Source organism: Schistocerca gregaria, chromosome 4, assembly GCF_023897955.1.
Source record: "Schistocerca gregaria isolate iqSchGreg1 chromosome 4, iqSchGreg1.2, whole genome shotgun sequence".
Lineage (NCBI taxonomy): Eukaryota > Metazoa > Arthropoda > Insecta > Orthoptera > Acrididae > Schistocerca > Schistocerca gregaria.
Genome location: NC_064923.1, coordinates 567,899,840 through 567,914,762, shown reverse-complemented (window position 1 = coordinate 567,914,762; position 14,923 = coordinate 567,899,840).

Below are 14,923 nucleotides of genomic sequence, written 5' to 3'. Positions count from 1 at the left end.
ACATCTTTGGGGGCGGGGGGGTTGGGGTTTAGTGACATCTCTGAACAATTAAAGGGACTGTGTCTGTGATATAATATTCACAGTCAACGTCTATCTTCAGGAATTCTGGGAATCGGGGTGCTGCAAAACTTTTTATGATGTGTGTATATTAAATAAGTGTTTATATATATTATAATATGGCGCTCCATTAGGTACACTCATATTCAGAACAAACGAAACACATTGAACGACTACAGATAGGACGTTCATATTCACATGGCATGTACGTTAGTATCTTCTGCAGAAATCAGAAATGATTAGTATTTCAGCACCTCGGTTTTGCATGTGTGCAGTTATCCTGGCATGGGCCCTGACAACTTGTTCCATGTATGATGGTATCGACGTGTTAGGCGGCGAATGTCGTCCTGTGGTGTAGCCCAAAGAGTATAAATATTTATGGAGTGAGCTTTCACATACGCAGGACGAGAAACCGTTCCCAACGTCTCCTACTGCTCAAGTCACGTGGTATTGGGACGGTGCATGTTAGCCTGTTGTAATGTCCCTGCGTAATGTAAGATTATTCTAATATTTCGGTTACGAGTACCTTATATGATGCGCTACCGTAATTGAGACGACAACGCTCTTTGTAATTGTTGGAGATAAGGGATGCGGAATGGACATTGTGTTCCTTTGAGGTCAGATAATTTTGCATGTAGAAGTAATTTTGAAGTGTAAAGGAGATACAACTTTTAATTGCAATTAGCTAGAATGAAAAATTTATCTTATGAAAAGGAAGGTAAATATCGTATACGAAATTTTTTTGATGTTAGATACTCGGACCTTTATAAAAACTATTAGTGTGTTTAGCAATACAGTGCTAAGCGATTTCTTCGCAAATTAACAATACTGGGCGAATCTACTACTGCCACAGTCCGAACGCCGCGCAATGTTTCGCCGTCGGCTTGTATGTTCAAGACGTTCCCTAAGCGATCAGTCTGTTAGAAAATATCATAGTGCCACTGTTGCGCAACCTTCTCATTCTGAAAGTGTTTCCAGAAAATCTTACGGCGACTGTGAGTATTCTTGGCTGCCACGAGAGACCGAGTCTTCAGCACAAGTTGTAGCAGTTTTCTCAGACTTTGCCTGGCGTTTCTCTGAGAACCGGAGAAACATAAACCTCCGACCGCCAACTCATCCTGTACCTAACCCGTTCTCTCCTTACAGAAGCCACGAACAAAACATATTGAGCTACAGTCAAATTTTTTCACAGACTGTTTGTATTAGACAGGTAACAAAATTTAACATGTATGCATCTAGGCAAAAAATCAAAAGAGAATTTTAAATGAAGTACCTGTCTTATCTGTGTCAAAGTCAAAGGTCAAGCTAGGTAATTAATTATTTCTTTTCCTTTACGACTTAGCAGTTCTCACTTCAGTGTGACGACCAATTGACAGGACTGCTTGCAAAGTTATGGAACTCGTTAGGATTTGTATCATTTTCATGTACGTATGCTATTGTTAAGAAATTTACTGTAACGCGCGTTTCTGCGTTGCGTACCCTGTCTTTGTTTGAGACCACAACGGGGACAGAGGGACCGGGAGAGTGCTGCTGTACTGTTCATCTCAACAGGTCATCTGAACGTCCACGCTGCAGGCAAGCAACAGCAAGTTTTCCAGTCTGGAATCTAATACTGTCCTTTCTGCAGAGTTTTCCTATATGCACATATTAAAAAACTCATGTGCAGATTTGTGCTGATCTTATGTGAGTATTTTGAAACTGTGTGATTCGTGTAAAGTTCCTTTTTTTTATCATTTGAGCATGTCCCTTCCATTGATAGTCCAGTACCCGTAATGATCACAGCCAGGACAGAGGAGTTTAACATTAAAGATCTTTTACTCAGCATATCCCAAGCGGAGCAGACGTTAACTACAAATCAAAAATCGATGTCTGCTGAAATGGAGTCTGTAGCAACTGAACAGTCTAGGGTGGCTCCCGCACGAGAGTCAGTAGCAGCGGAACAACACAAAATTTCCATTATAGTTCATACTGTAGCAGTATAACAGGCAAGTTTATCTGTTAAACAAGACGGCCCCGTTAAGCAGCAGGAGCCATTAGTAACTGAACAAACAAATATCAGGCAAACTATGCACGATATTATTGCTATGCGTGAGTCATTGCCAACCAAACAGGATTTTTAGAGTTTGAAATGCGAAGTGGATCATTTAAGCATTCAGCAAAGTGATCTTGCTACGGAAATGGCAAATCTTAGGCTAAAAATATTCAAATGTGTGAATTCCTAAGGAACCAAACTGCTGAGGTCATCGATCCCTAGACTTACACACTACTTAAACTACCTTATACTAAGAACAACACACACACACCCTTGCCCGAGGCATGACTCGAACCTCCGGCGGGAGGGGCCACGCAATTAGAGAATTCGCTCCTCTAACCACGCGGCCATTCTTTACGACAATCTTAAGCTTTCCCGGGACAAAGTTCCTGAGGAAATCTCTAAAATCCAAACCGAAGTAAAAGATGTTAGCGCAACCGTAGATTCTCTTGTGTCAAATTCGAACTTGTTAAATCAGATTTTGTAGCAGTTATAGAAGAGAACACAATGTGTTAATGGACCAGTGCAACAAGCTGTGCAAAATGGTCAACTGGCTAATGTATCGGATTCCACAAGAATGCAGGTTGATAGTGGAATAATAAGACAACAATTTGGTGAAGAGTGGAAAGAGAATATAATCAAATCGACTGAAGAGTGATATAATTCAATAAAGGAAATAAGAGCGAGTGGTTCTGACACACATGTCACATTTTGCGATGAACAGAAGCAAAATGTGATGAATTCGGCGTCAGTGATGAGTAGCCAGACGTCTATGACAAAAAGTGCACATGTGATGTCCGACCCTATTTATGGCAATATACCACCCAACAACTTATACGCCAAAATGTTAGTGGAGGAGAAGCTCCTAAAGCACCGGCAGTTCCAAGCCTTCTGTCCGGAGAACAAAACTGTTAACCCAGTCGTTTTCATTCGCGTGTTCAGAGGTGTTTCACCCCGTGCAGGGGCTGACACCCAAAAGGTTTCTTTTGTCGCTGGATACGTATAAGGGGAAGGTAGTATATGGTGCATGGATATTATGGAAACCTGTGGCACCTAAGAAGTTTTTGAGCGAGCCTTCTTGAGTAGGTATTGGTCTAAGTGAATTCAACAGCGACTTAAAAAAGAAGTTTATAATCCAGAACCATTTTCAGTCAAGTGTGGGAATTAGCGTCGATACTTTGAGAAGTACCTGAATAAAAGTAAATGTTGGGATATTCCAGTCCCACAGGTAGATGTTTTGAAGATTATTAAGGCAAAGTTACTGGCCGAGATACGTGAAAAACTCATGTATGCTCCCGAAGTCAATGTCGAAGACTTTGTCAGCGACACCATCGACCTATTAAAGGAAGTTTTAAGACCTACAAATCATGGGAATGGGTTGTCGACTAGTGCATACAAGAACTTTGCATATAACCCAGCACCGAGCAGCAATAATAATGGTAGAGCGCAGCAGAGCTCAGGCTTCCGAGCTCACCTGAACGGTGGCCAACGATTGAATGCCAATGCGGTGCAGTTCCAACCTCGCTGGGCGAAAAATAAACCTAACGACCGAAGATTCAACACGATGCAAACCACGAATCGAAATAACCACATCCAACATAGACAGAATAATTGGCAATTCCATGGGAAAAATCCGAACTGGCTACCACAAAATATTAACCAACAATCTCCGAATATAAAGGACTGGAGAGAGCAACCACCTGTGATTACAGATGTCACTGACGAACCCAGAACCCATCCGTTAAACTAAAGACGACCGGATCGTTCCCCGGTGAATCGGTCGGGTGTTATGTAAGGGACTCTGGCAAAAGAGCTGTTATGTTCCAATGCGATGACAGACAGAGACTAAAAGATGAACTTACGCATGACGTCCAACATTGTACAGCCAAGCGTATGACCGTTCCTATACGGCGACATGTGCAGACGTGTGTGGCCATACCATTAAAGTAATTCTTGATACAGGTGCAAATGTGAATGCAATCTCTGCAGAACTCTTAGAGAGGTTGACACGACACCGGAAATTACCAGTCTTTCCTGCGAATAATTGTGAAGTTACAGGTGCAATAGGTACCAGGGCACAGAAGGTAAAGATACAGACTTTCATTGAATTAAGAATAGTAAAGGTAGTGACTTTTTGCACGTTCCTAGTAATAAATTAATTAATAGAAGACAGTATTTTGGGTATTGAGAGTATCCGGGAGAAGGACGTAAAATTCGACTTCTCTGTGGGCTATGCTGGGACACCCTGTATATATATGAAGATGGTACCTGTTGTTCGCCGCGATATCCTAGTTGACTTCAAACCCGGGGGGCCGACATGGTTCACATGCTAATCATTTCTGAGGTACATGACCTGTGAATATAAACTGCCTATCTAATCATTCTGAGCGTCTTTTTTTTCTGAACATGAGCGCTTAGTCGACTGTGACGCAGACCCAAAAGTTCAAAGCAATCTGTGAAGAACTTTCGGAGAATTTCGATTTTTAATAAACATTTACGTTGGAAGCAGTAAGAGGAATTGCTTTCGCTCGAATTAAGAACAGCTAATTCAGTAGAACCTCAAAAGTATCTGCAGGATAAAGGGGTTATGATTTATTCTTGAGCAAGTCTGAGTTGCCGGCCGCTGTGGCCGAGCGGTTCTAGGCGCTTTAATGTGGAACCGCGCGATCCCTATGGCCGCAGGTTCGAATGCTGCCTCGGGCATGGATGTGTGTGATGTCCTTGGCTAGTTATGTTTAAGTAGTTGTAAGTTCTAGGGGACTGATGGCCTCAGATGTTAAGTCCTATAGTGCTCAGAGCCATTTGAACCATTTTTTGAAATCTGAGTTGACTGTGTTCTGTATGTTACAAATTGTCTAGACTCATCGTATATGGGTCGATTCAGATGAGCGCCTTTTCTTTCATGTAACGGATTCACGTAGGAATTAATACTTCTATAGATGTTAGCACGAATAAAATTATTCATTTTAAGGAAGGAATGATAACACCCCCATACGCGTTAGATCGTATATACGTAGTACTAGTAGTATCCAACGTTTTCTATCTGTTGTCTGCTTTGCATTCCACAATTTCCCATGCCCCTGTGTTGTTTATATTTATTAATTTTGTTTCTTTCGAAAAACGTATAATCTGTAATCCACAATTTTAGGAAAAGTAAGGTTATCAAATGCAGAGTAAGTCAAAACTCTAATATTTCAAAGGACTTGGTAGGCGGAGTAGGAATGTCTTTATTTCTTACTTTAATACCTGATGATGTTTACCCGTGAACAACATTTCGCATCTAACATTTCTTTACGCCAAGATAGGCTGAAGAAGAATTAAGACTATCATCTAGACAGTTTAAATTGTTTTTCTTGAACAGCCTCTGAATGATTTCAAATTAGAGTATATCTACGGTCACTCGTTCAGGATAATGGCAGTGTTTTGTTGTGAATTAGAACTGTACGAAGACTAAGGCTTCCGCTTCAGCTCCTGCATAAATTGGAAGGGCACTGGTCCAAAATTCTTACAACCCCACTTGTTGAAGCGGTTCTTTACACTCATATTTCATTTGAAAAGTATCCTCTTGTTTTCCATCGGGAATGCGTGCACATCAATTGTGGAGGGTGATCTGGCGAATTTGCACTGACAGTCTCCCGAAAACAAATAATGAAAGTAGAACCTGAACCACTCTTTCAGCCGTTTCACTGGTCCACTGATGATAACTATACATTCGTTGCCATCGCATTGTTTTCTATACAGAAGGTCACTGAATCGAGGAAATGAAGTTTCTACCGCAAACAGCCGACCGATGTTTCCATAGTTTCTTTTCCAAGAAGAACTCAGAGACATCTCTGGCGTGCATTATTGTGGTGTTTCTGCCTTGTGGTTTCAAACTGAGATTATTGAGGGTTTCAAACAAGTCTGCAAAGTATTCTACGAAAAATTTAAAGCTTAATTTTATCAACTACATTCATAGCCGCGTCCAGTGCAGTGTTCAGATTCACAGGTAAAGTTTCAAGAGCTAGGTTCTGTATGTGATCATTTAGCGAGTCAATAAGATAAGGATTTTTTTTCCGTCGGCAATACTTATGAAATCAGAACGTGAACGTAACATGGCTGGTGTTCCATCGGAACACATTTCTATAACTGTGTTCCAAAACAAACCATTATCAACCAAAATTTCATTAACAGCAGAAAATACATCAGAGCCTTTCGATGTTTCCAAGTCTTTAGAAAGCAATTGTTCTTCCATTATTTTTGTCTCGTGCACAAGTCGGTAGTACACTATTTAGTGACACTAGTCAGCTAATCAGTAGAATCTTCACACTGTAAAGCAAAGAAAAATGGATATTTTTCAGTCTAAACTAGCTGTTCTTTCACATTCAGGGCCCTTTCTTCTATCATACAGTGCACACTTGTTTGAAACGTGTATCTTGTACATTTGTCTATAATTATTCTCTCCAAAAACAATTGTTTGCTTTAAGAGTGGAAGGTTTCATTAACGCCTAAGCAGTAATATGAGATTTCCTTTGTTTTTGCTCTTAAGACAGGTTTCATATGATGCTTCAATAACTTTCTCGTTTTCCATGAAAGATTGCTGTAGAGTCCAGTTTCACGCTTTTTAAGGAATTTCTTTTTACAACAAAAAAGTCTGTTGGTTTATTTTTCGGCGCGGTGTTAGGTGCAGATGGATGACGTTCCAGAAACACAGGCCGCAGTGAGAACAATGAGACACAATGCGCTCTGTGTAACATTATGTGATTGCCCTATCACTTTAAATCACTCACTAATCGAGCAGTCGCTCGGAAACAGCTACAGTTAGCAAATAATGTTGCGAGAATGTAAAAGGTGAACGACCTGTGACGTAACTTGTTTATTGTCAAAGCGCCGTCAGAGATGCAGTGAGTTATTGACTTTGAAAACCGCGGCGCGAAAAACGGACAGAAGAACACTTTTACACATTTTCTTTTTTTTATTTACGAGATATTCTCGATGAACAGTTACTTATTCTTCTCTTGTCTCTTGTGACTTGTGTCGGACGCTCATGTCTTGCCGCCGTATTACTATCGTTAAAAATAACAATATTTTAGTGTAAAGTAAAAGTGCAATACTGAAAGTGCAATACTGCACAGCAGTATATTTATTGTGAGACGTGTATGTGAAAACGTCAAAGGAATTATTGTCATTACGAGAAGAGAAGTGCCAGTCAAAGCGGCATCCATGTTAAAATTCTTCATTGTAGTGTAAGTTCATCTATTAATTGCCATAAATTCAGATTTAAATGGAATTGGTGTATGGACTATTTATTTAGTGTAGTATCTATGTCTCACTCCTTCATTAAGTTATTTAATTTTCTGTATGTTTCTGCCAAATAGAGTGTTCACAGTCACGAATTCTTTCGTCGAAATCGGACGGAAGTTGTATGCGGCGAAATATTTTCCCCGCGCCACATGCTACTGGTAAATGCATGATAAACTACGGTCCCTTAGGAAATTCATGTTGAGCTATCCAAAAGTAATTATATTTTGAATAGGCATTTACTCTCCTCTGCAATGCAACTTCCGACTGATCAGACGATCCAACAAGAAACAGCCGCACACGGTCGGCGTTCGCAAATATATTTCCACCGCTGCTTATAGCTATATGTTGCAGCACAAAAGAAACATATTGTTATAATTAGCGACTACGAACGGGGACGTTTATAACGTATGTTTATGTATACACATTACTTAAACATATAGTTATATCTGGCTGTTGGAAATTGTATGGATTCACATTTATTGGAAAAGAGTCAGCTTGTAGCAGGCAGCCTCAATCAACAAACAGAACCAATGAAACTTATTTACTTCTACAGAGCTCACCAGGCGTAATACTGAGTTAAGGATGCAGAGCGCAGGCTGTAGAATGTGTTGTGTCGGTAAGAACTAAGACTCCTGTAACCTGAGCTGAACTGTCCGCCATGTTTTCCCCAAAGTACAGGATATTCGTACTTGGTTACATACGAGTCACGATGCGAATGGAGGTTTCTAATTAAATTCGTGGAATTCGTCGTAAATTTGGAAGGCTGCTCAGCTGAGAACTGCACTATTGCAAAAATGGTTTTTGCATGTTTATATTTCCACAGGCTTCCGGAGAGACAATTGGGTACCACCCGGTGCTTACTTGTGTATTGTAAATTTGCGTTGATGAAAGTAGCTATAAACAGGAACTCAGTTGTATTAAACTACGTTTCTTCTCAGTCGAAAACTGTACTGAAACAGTTCGTCTCAAAAGTTTTAGAGTCCTAAGATATTTTCGCAAATGGAAAAGTGAAGAGGATTTTTGATATATTTGTATGTCTTATCATAAACATACACACACAAACTGAATAATACTAAACCTCATTTCTTATATATGCACGGCACAACAAGTGATAATTCAGATATTTTTATAGCGGATACGTGATTGTGAGGAAACCTGCTTAAGTAACTATCTTTAAAGAATAAAATTTTTACCACAACTCAACAAGCAACGAACCTATCATGAAATACATAAAAAATGAATACTGATTAAAGAATAGATGAAACTTATAATAAAAATTATTTATTGAAGTACCTTCTTTTGAATAAAAAACACTCCTTTTACATGAGGCTACATAAAGGCGAAACTAACTAATAGATATAGGTTGTGACTGCGTAATACGCAGAGTTGAAGACAGTACGGAATTCTTGACTCATAACATTTAGGATTTACAAAGTATCGCGGAAGTTCCGAGCCATGTAATATTACACTTCAATTTTTCTGTTATATGAAATGGACATTCTAAATGTCTCTATAAAATTAATTACTGTTTAATTCACTTCATACAGGGAATATTAAATACGCTGTATGCAATACTGTGAAGTGTTGAGCCACCCACGAGGTAGACACTACTGCATCCTCAGAGGTGAGAAAAACATGGTGGACGATTCAGCTTGTTAGATAGGAGCGCTAGGATAAAGGTATGGCGCGAGGCAAAGGTGGTGCTATCAACTCTACAAAAAATGCACTGACTAAGCAAGGATAAAATTTTTGACTTGTTTGGCCGTATATTTGTTTCCTTTTGAGATGTCTGCGCTCTCATAAATCTGTTATGCTCCCTCAGGGGGCACGCCTTCCGGGTTGGAAGCCACTAGTCTATAGAAACGACAGCAGTTTACACTCTTCATTAAATAAAGTTGTGTGTATAAACATAAATACTTCAATTTTGAATTATAATTTACGTTACAAACTCAGTTCTCAATAGTAAGTATGTGAATAAATTAAGCTTTTTGTGTGATAAGAAGCATCAAATGAGTTCGCTTCAATTCTGTAGTACTGGGATATACTCAAAGACCTTCAATTTGGGGAATTCCGGCACGTAGTAGTGTCAAAAGTACTGAGTTCAAAAACGTCCGTGTGTGCGTGCGTGCTTTCTTCATCTCTTCCTAAACCACTGAACCGATTTCAATTTAAGTTTGTACATACATCCTTACGGTCAGGCAACAATCTGTGTGGGTAAGAAGCACCTAGCTATTATAGTTCGAGATTTGACGTCATAATGATGTGTGTGAAAAACTGCTGCACTGTGCACGATGTTTAAATTTATTTCTTCGTTGCTACTATCTCTATTCGCAATAGAGTTTTCACACGGTGTCCACATATGCCGTTGGATGTACCTACATAAATGTATTTTTGTACGACATGTACTTTAAGAGATATGACGTCATAAACACAGATATGTGGAAAAGTACTGAATCATGCATGAACAGTTAATACATTTATTCTTCACTAATAAGCCAATTTTACACTGAGTCAGCTAATTAAATCCCTGACACATGTCAGCGGTTTTGGCGGCTTTCAGCTGTGAAGCACAATCGATTATAGCCAAAAAAACTTCCGTGTATAGAGCAATGAAGAGCCGTTTACAAAATCGCGAAACGGCTGTGTCCAGCGTACAAAAACTGTCCAGGATATTGCACTAAAAATACGGCTCTGTTTTCATTGACAGTAGAAAACTGGCAGAGTTAATACCCGAACAATGCACGGTTTGTCATACGCTTAAGGTACGCTGCTAAGTTACAGACCCGAACTGCTCAGTCAGAGTGTGTCTGCCTTGTCGCTCTCGCTGGTCAGCGATATTATTGTTCCTACATATTCATCTTCATTAATGGGCCCATGCGTACGGTAGTAGTATTACTTTAGTTCTTGGATGCTGAATATTAGGAATGTCATGTCCTTGTTTAAAATTGTGCAACTGGAAGATTATGGCTTTGATCTTGTAGTCGGTGGGTAGTAAGGGCTGGAGCAAACTATGGCTGAGGAAAGCTGAGGACCTACTTGGCAGTGACATTTTTTAACGAACAGTACTGAATGATCCAAAGCGACTTAAGGGAGATTCAGGTAACCTAAATTACCGGACGAGATTTGCACAGTCTTACTCCTGGATGAAAATTCGGGGACTTGCCACAGCGTTACCTCAGTCACTGCCTCGCACTGGAATACCTGGCATACCTGAGAGTGCGTGATGAAATTTCCACAAATCTGTAAAATTTCAACGAATCAGTGTGCAATAACGAAGTGCCTTCTAAGACCGTGTTACTCATTGAATCAGTCCACTGAATCACAGTGAAGTATTTCCTATAGCAGCGAATATCGCTTGTCTAACGTAACTTCACTGGGTAGTGAGAGCGCTGCGTAGTAACCGCGCCACTACTGAACTAATGTGAGCCTGCTGGTGTACACTGTTCAGAAACGCTGACACAGGTTGAATGTCTGAACGTTCTCAAGTATACTTGCGAGTCACACGAATGAATTACTTACCAATAACATTTATAGCTGCTGTTCTGGTCTTCAGTCCGGAGAATGGTCTGGTGCAGCTCAAGCTGCTCCATCCTGTACAAGGCTCCGTGTCTGAACAAGTACTAAAGCCTATCTCTCTCTCTCTCTCTCTCTCCACCCGCTTTACTCATCCCATGCCCCACTTTTACAATCTTCCTCCTGTACACACACTATATGCCCGTGTTTTACCGCTACCTCCTTTAGAATTTCAAATATTGTATTCCAGTCAATATTGCGAAACGTTTTCCCCTCATAGTCTATGAATGCTATGACGTTTTTCAATGTATCTTCTAAGATAAAACATATGGACAGTATTCCTCACCTATTTCTTCAGTAGATCTGTTGTTCCATAAGCTGTGTAAAAACTTTGAGAGTTTCTTCCCACCAGACGGAGAATATATAGTAGGTTTTGGTCGTCTAACAAAGCGTGAAACAGACAAATTGTCACAATATTGTGGACTTGCAATAATATGAAATATTGGAGGCTTGAAGGATATGAGGAAAGTTGACTGGCCTACTTGGTGTTGCAAAATTTCTGCTTATGACAAGGTGATGCTCCATACTGCAAGTATTGGGTGAGTGATGCAACAGGCAAGGAATATCACGATAAACATTCTTTGTCTGCCTTCTACAGTAGTGGAAACAAAGCCAATACATAGGGACCTTGGACATACAAAATTACTGAGCAGAAGCCTACATTTCCACATACAAAAGCCTAATGAGAGTTTCAACACCTGCGTGTGGATGGACAGTACTCAAAATAGGTGTGGTGGGTGCTGTTACCTGTTTCAATGACGGTGCAATTATTAGGACAAAATTAGTGGACATATTTGGTACCCAACCAGGATGTGATTGACTGCTTGCTCAGATTTCCACAGAACGTCAGCGACTAGTTTAAGCTGAAAGAGTGCAGGAGCCACTACTAAAAATCGTTCAGAGTAAGGAAAAACTCCTTCGAATGTCTGTAGAGAACAAAGAAGAAGCTGCCAGCAAGAATATGCTGCTGGCATATAGGGTGAGTCAAAAGCACTGAACGGTCTGATTTAGTAGGAACTACATTTTCATAACCTTAGGTACATGTATCTTCAGAATGGTGTGAGCTATGATCACCAGAACTCTACCTAGTGAAGAATGGGACTGTCTCCGTATTATGCCCAATACATGGCAGAAATTTTCTATGTTTGTGATTCTGCACTTAGCTTTAGCTGCAATTTAAAAAAAATAATTATGTGGTATAATAAGAGTTTAATGCTTCCTCAGACATACTACAAACTACAAAACGAGAGGCGTAATGTGTTCCTATGAATGTTGATAGTATCCTACCATAGTTTGAATCCTATTAGATGGATGATGCACTATAAAATGGTACCAGCATGGGAATGAGTATTATAAAATTCTTTGTTAGTCAGAATGTTCTAATTCTTAACCTATAACACGTAATTAACATTCGAGAACATACCTTCACCGAAGAGTCAAGCAGTATATCGCTCCCTCCTACGTATATCTCGCGAAGAGACCATGAGGACAAAATCAGAGAGATTACTCGCAGAGCCCACACAGAAGCATACCGACAATCCTCCTTTCCACGAAGAATACGAGACTAGAATAGATGGGAGAACCGATAGAGGTACTTAAGGTACCCTCCTCACACACCGTCATGTGGCTTGCGGAGTATGGATGTAGATGTAGATTAAATAAATTTCCCTCTAGAGGTTTAGTTAATGCAATTCACTGTTGATACAAAACTGCGATTTCCTCCGCACTGTAAATCATGATTAATGCGCACTGAGATTGAGGCGTAAAAATGGAGCCTGTTCACGTCCGTCTCCCATTTGTTCAGTGTATCTTTTAATGTAAAACGTAGGGTCAGTACTGCCTCAAGCGTTCCTTCAGTACATGTTTTGTTTCATTAGATGTATCAGTAGAATTATTACGAAATCAGTAGATCAGTTTCATGGAAACTTACTATAGTTTTATTATAGTTTTAAAAGAAATTTCCGCCATCTGTTAATTGTTCATTTCTTTCACACAATCATGCTTTTGGCTTTGTAGCTGATCTCAAATGTATGCTGGAGTGCATATTATTAAAGCGTATACGTCCTAAAGTGCAGGACATAGTAAGATGACGTCATTATGTATTTGAAAACATTACTTACATATTACAATATGTGTGCCCTGCCTGCATGGCATGTCATGGTCGAAAAAAACATTTCTGCTCTGATAAACTAGTTGTCAGTTACAAGTTAAGACTGCATGACAAAGATACGTATTATGTCTGACAGTGTGCACATTAAATGTGAATGTCGTGTGACGAGGGACTCCCGGCGGGTACACCGTTCGCCGGGTGCAAGTCTTTCGATTCGACGCCACTTCGGCGACTTGCTCGTCGCTGGGGATGAAATGATGATGATGATGATGACAACGCAACACCCAGTCCCTGAGAGGAGAAAATCACCGACCTAGCCGGGAATCGAACACGGGCCCTTAGAATGGACATTCTGATGCCCTGACCACTCAGCTACTGGGGGCGGACAGTGTGCACATCGAATAAACAACATTAACTCAAAGGTGGTTAGGTGGTTGGGTGGTTGATTCGGGGGAAGGGACCAAACGGCGAGTTCATCGGTCCCATCAGATTGGGGAAGCGTGGGGAAGGAAGCTGGCCGTGCTCTTTCGAAGGAACCATCCCGGCATTTGCCTGGAGTGATTTAGGGAAATCACGGAAAACCTAAATCAGGATGGCCGGACGCGGGATTGAACCGTCGTCCCTACGCACTGTTTAACACACACTATGGAGCCTTTAACAGCAAATACGTTGCTGTGACCTGCATCCATGACACGGTGCATCAAATGACGTTAACATTTGTCAAAAGAGCTGTAGAGATAGTAACAAATCAGTAGACCGTGAATCACTTTATCTTTGGATCACCAGAGGCGTTACCAGGAAAGGGAAGATGGATGTTTGACTAACTGTTTAATATGTCCTTGTAAAACACGTTCGTAACACCCTCTTACAGAGATACAATCTAATACTCCAATCTCGAATATTAGATATAACCACTTTAGATATACAATAAAATTTAGATCAGAAAAATGGTAGAGCTACGTTAACGTACAGCGACGCCAATGTCTCTTTTCTTAATTATTTATATCGTGATGTGAACACATTGCGGATACTAAGTAGTATTTTTCCTTCTTTTACGTTACTATATTACAGTGACAAGGTACGTTTCTGTTAGTTTATGAATTTAGTAATAAGTCAGAATGAGATTTTTCACTCTGCAGCGGAGTGTGCGCTGATATGAAACTTCCTGGGAGATTAAAACTCTGTGCTGGGCCGAGACGCGAACTCGGGACCTACGCCTTTCGTGGGCAAGTGCTCTACCAACTGAGCTACACAAGCACTGCTCACGCCCCATCCTCACAGCTTTACTTCTGCCAGTACCTCGTCTCCTACCTTCCAAGCTTAACAGAAGCTCTCCTGCGAACCTTGCAGAACTAGCACTCCTGAAAGAAAGGGTATTGCGGAGACATGGCTTAGGCACAGCCTGGTGGATGTTTGCAGAATGAGATTTTCACTCTGCAGCGGAGTGTGCGCTCATATGAAACTTCCCAAGTTCGAGTATCGGCCCAGGACACAGTTTTAATCTGCCAGGCAGTTTCAATTTAGTGGTAAGACAAAACTATGCACCAGTTTTGTTATGTAACCAAGATGTTAGTTATTACTAACATGTCTTTTCTCTTGACTAAGGCATTCCTTTTCATCTAACTATAATGCAATTTATGGTATTTAGGGTCAATGTAGTTACAAAATACAAGCTTCAGGTATTATTTTATAAATGTAGGATCATCAGGTGCTATTTTATAAAAGCAAAGTGCATAGCAGTGCTTGATACATACTAACATAGTAAGCGGGTGTGAAGACTTAAGGTAAAAAGAAGGGGGTGTAGGAGGAGGAGGAGAGCATTGTTGCAGCGGAAAAATAAGAAAATGATGGGAAGGACTGAGTATTAT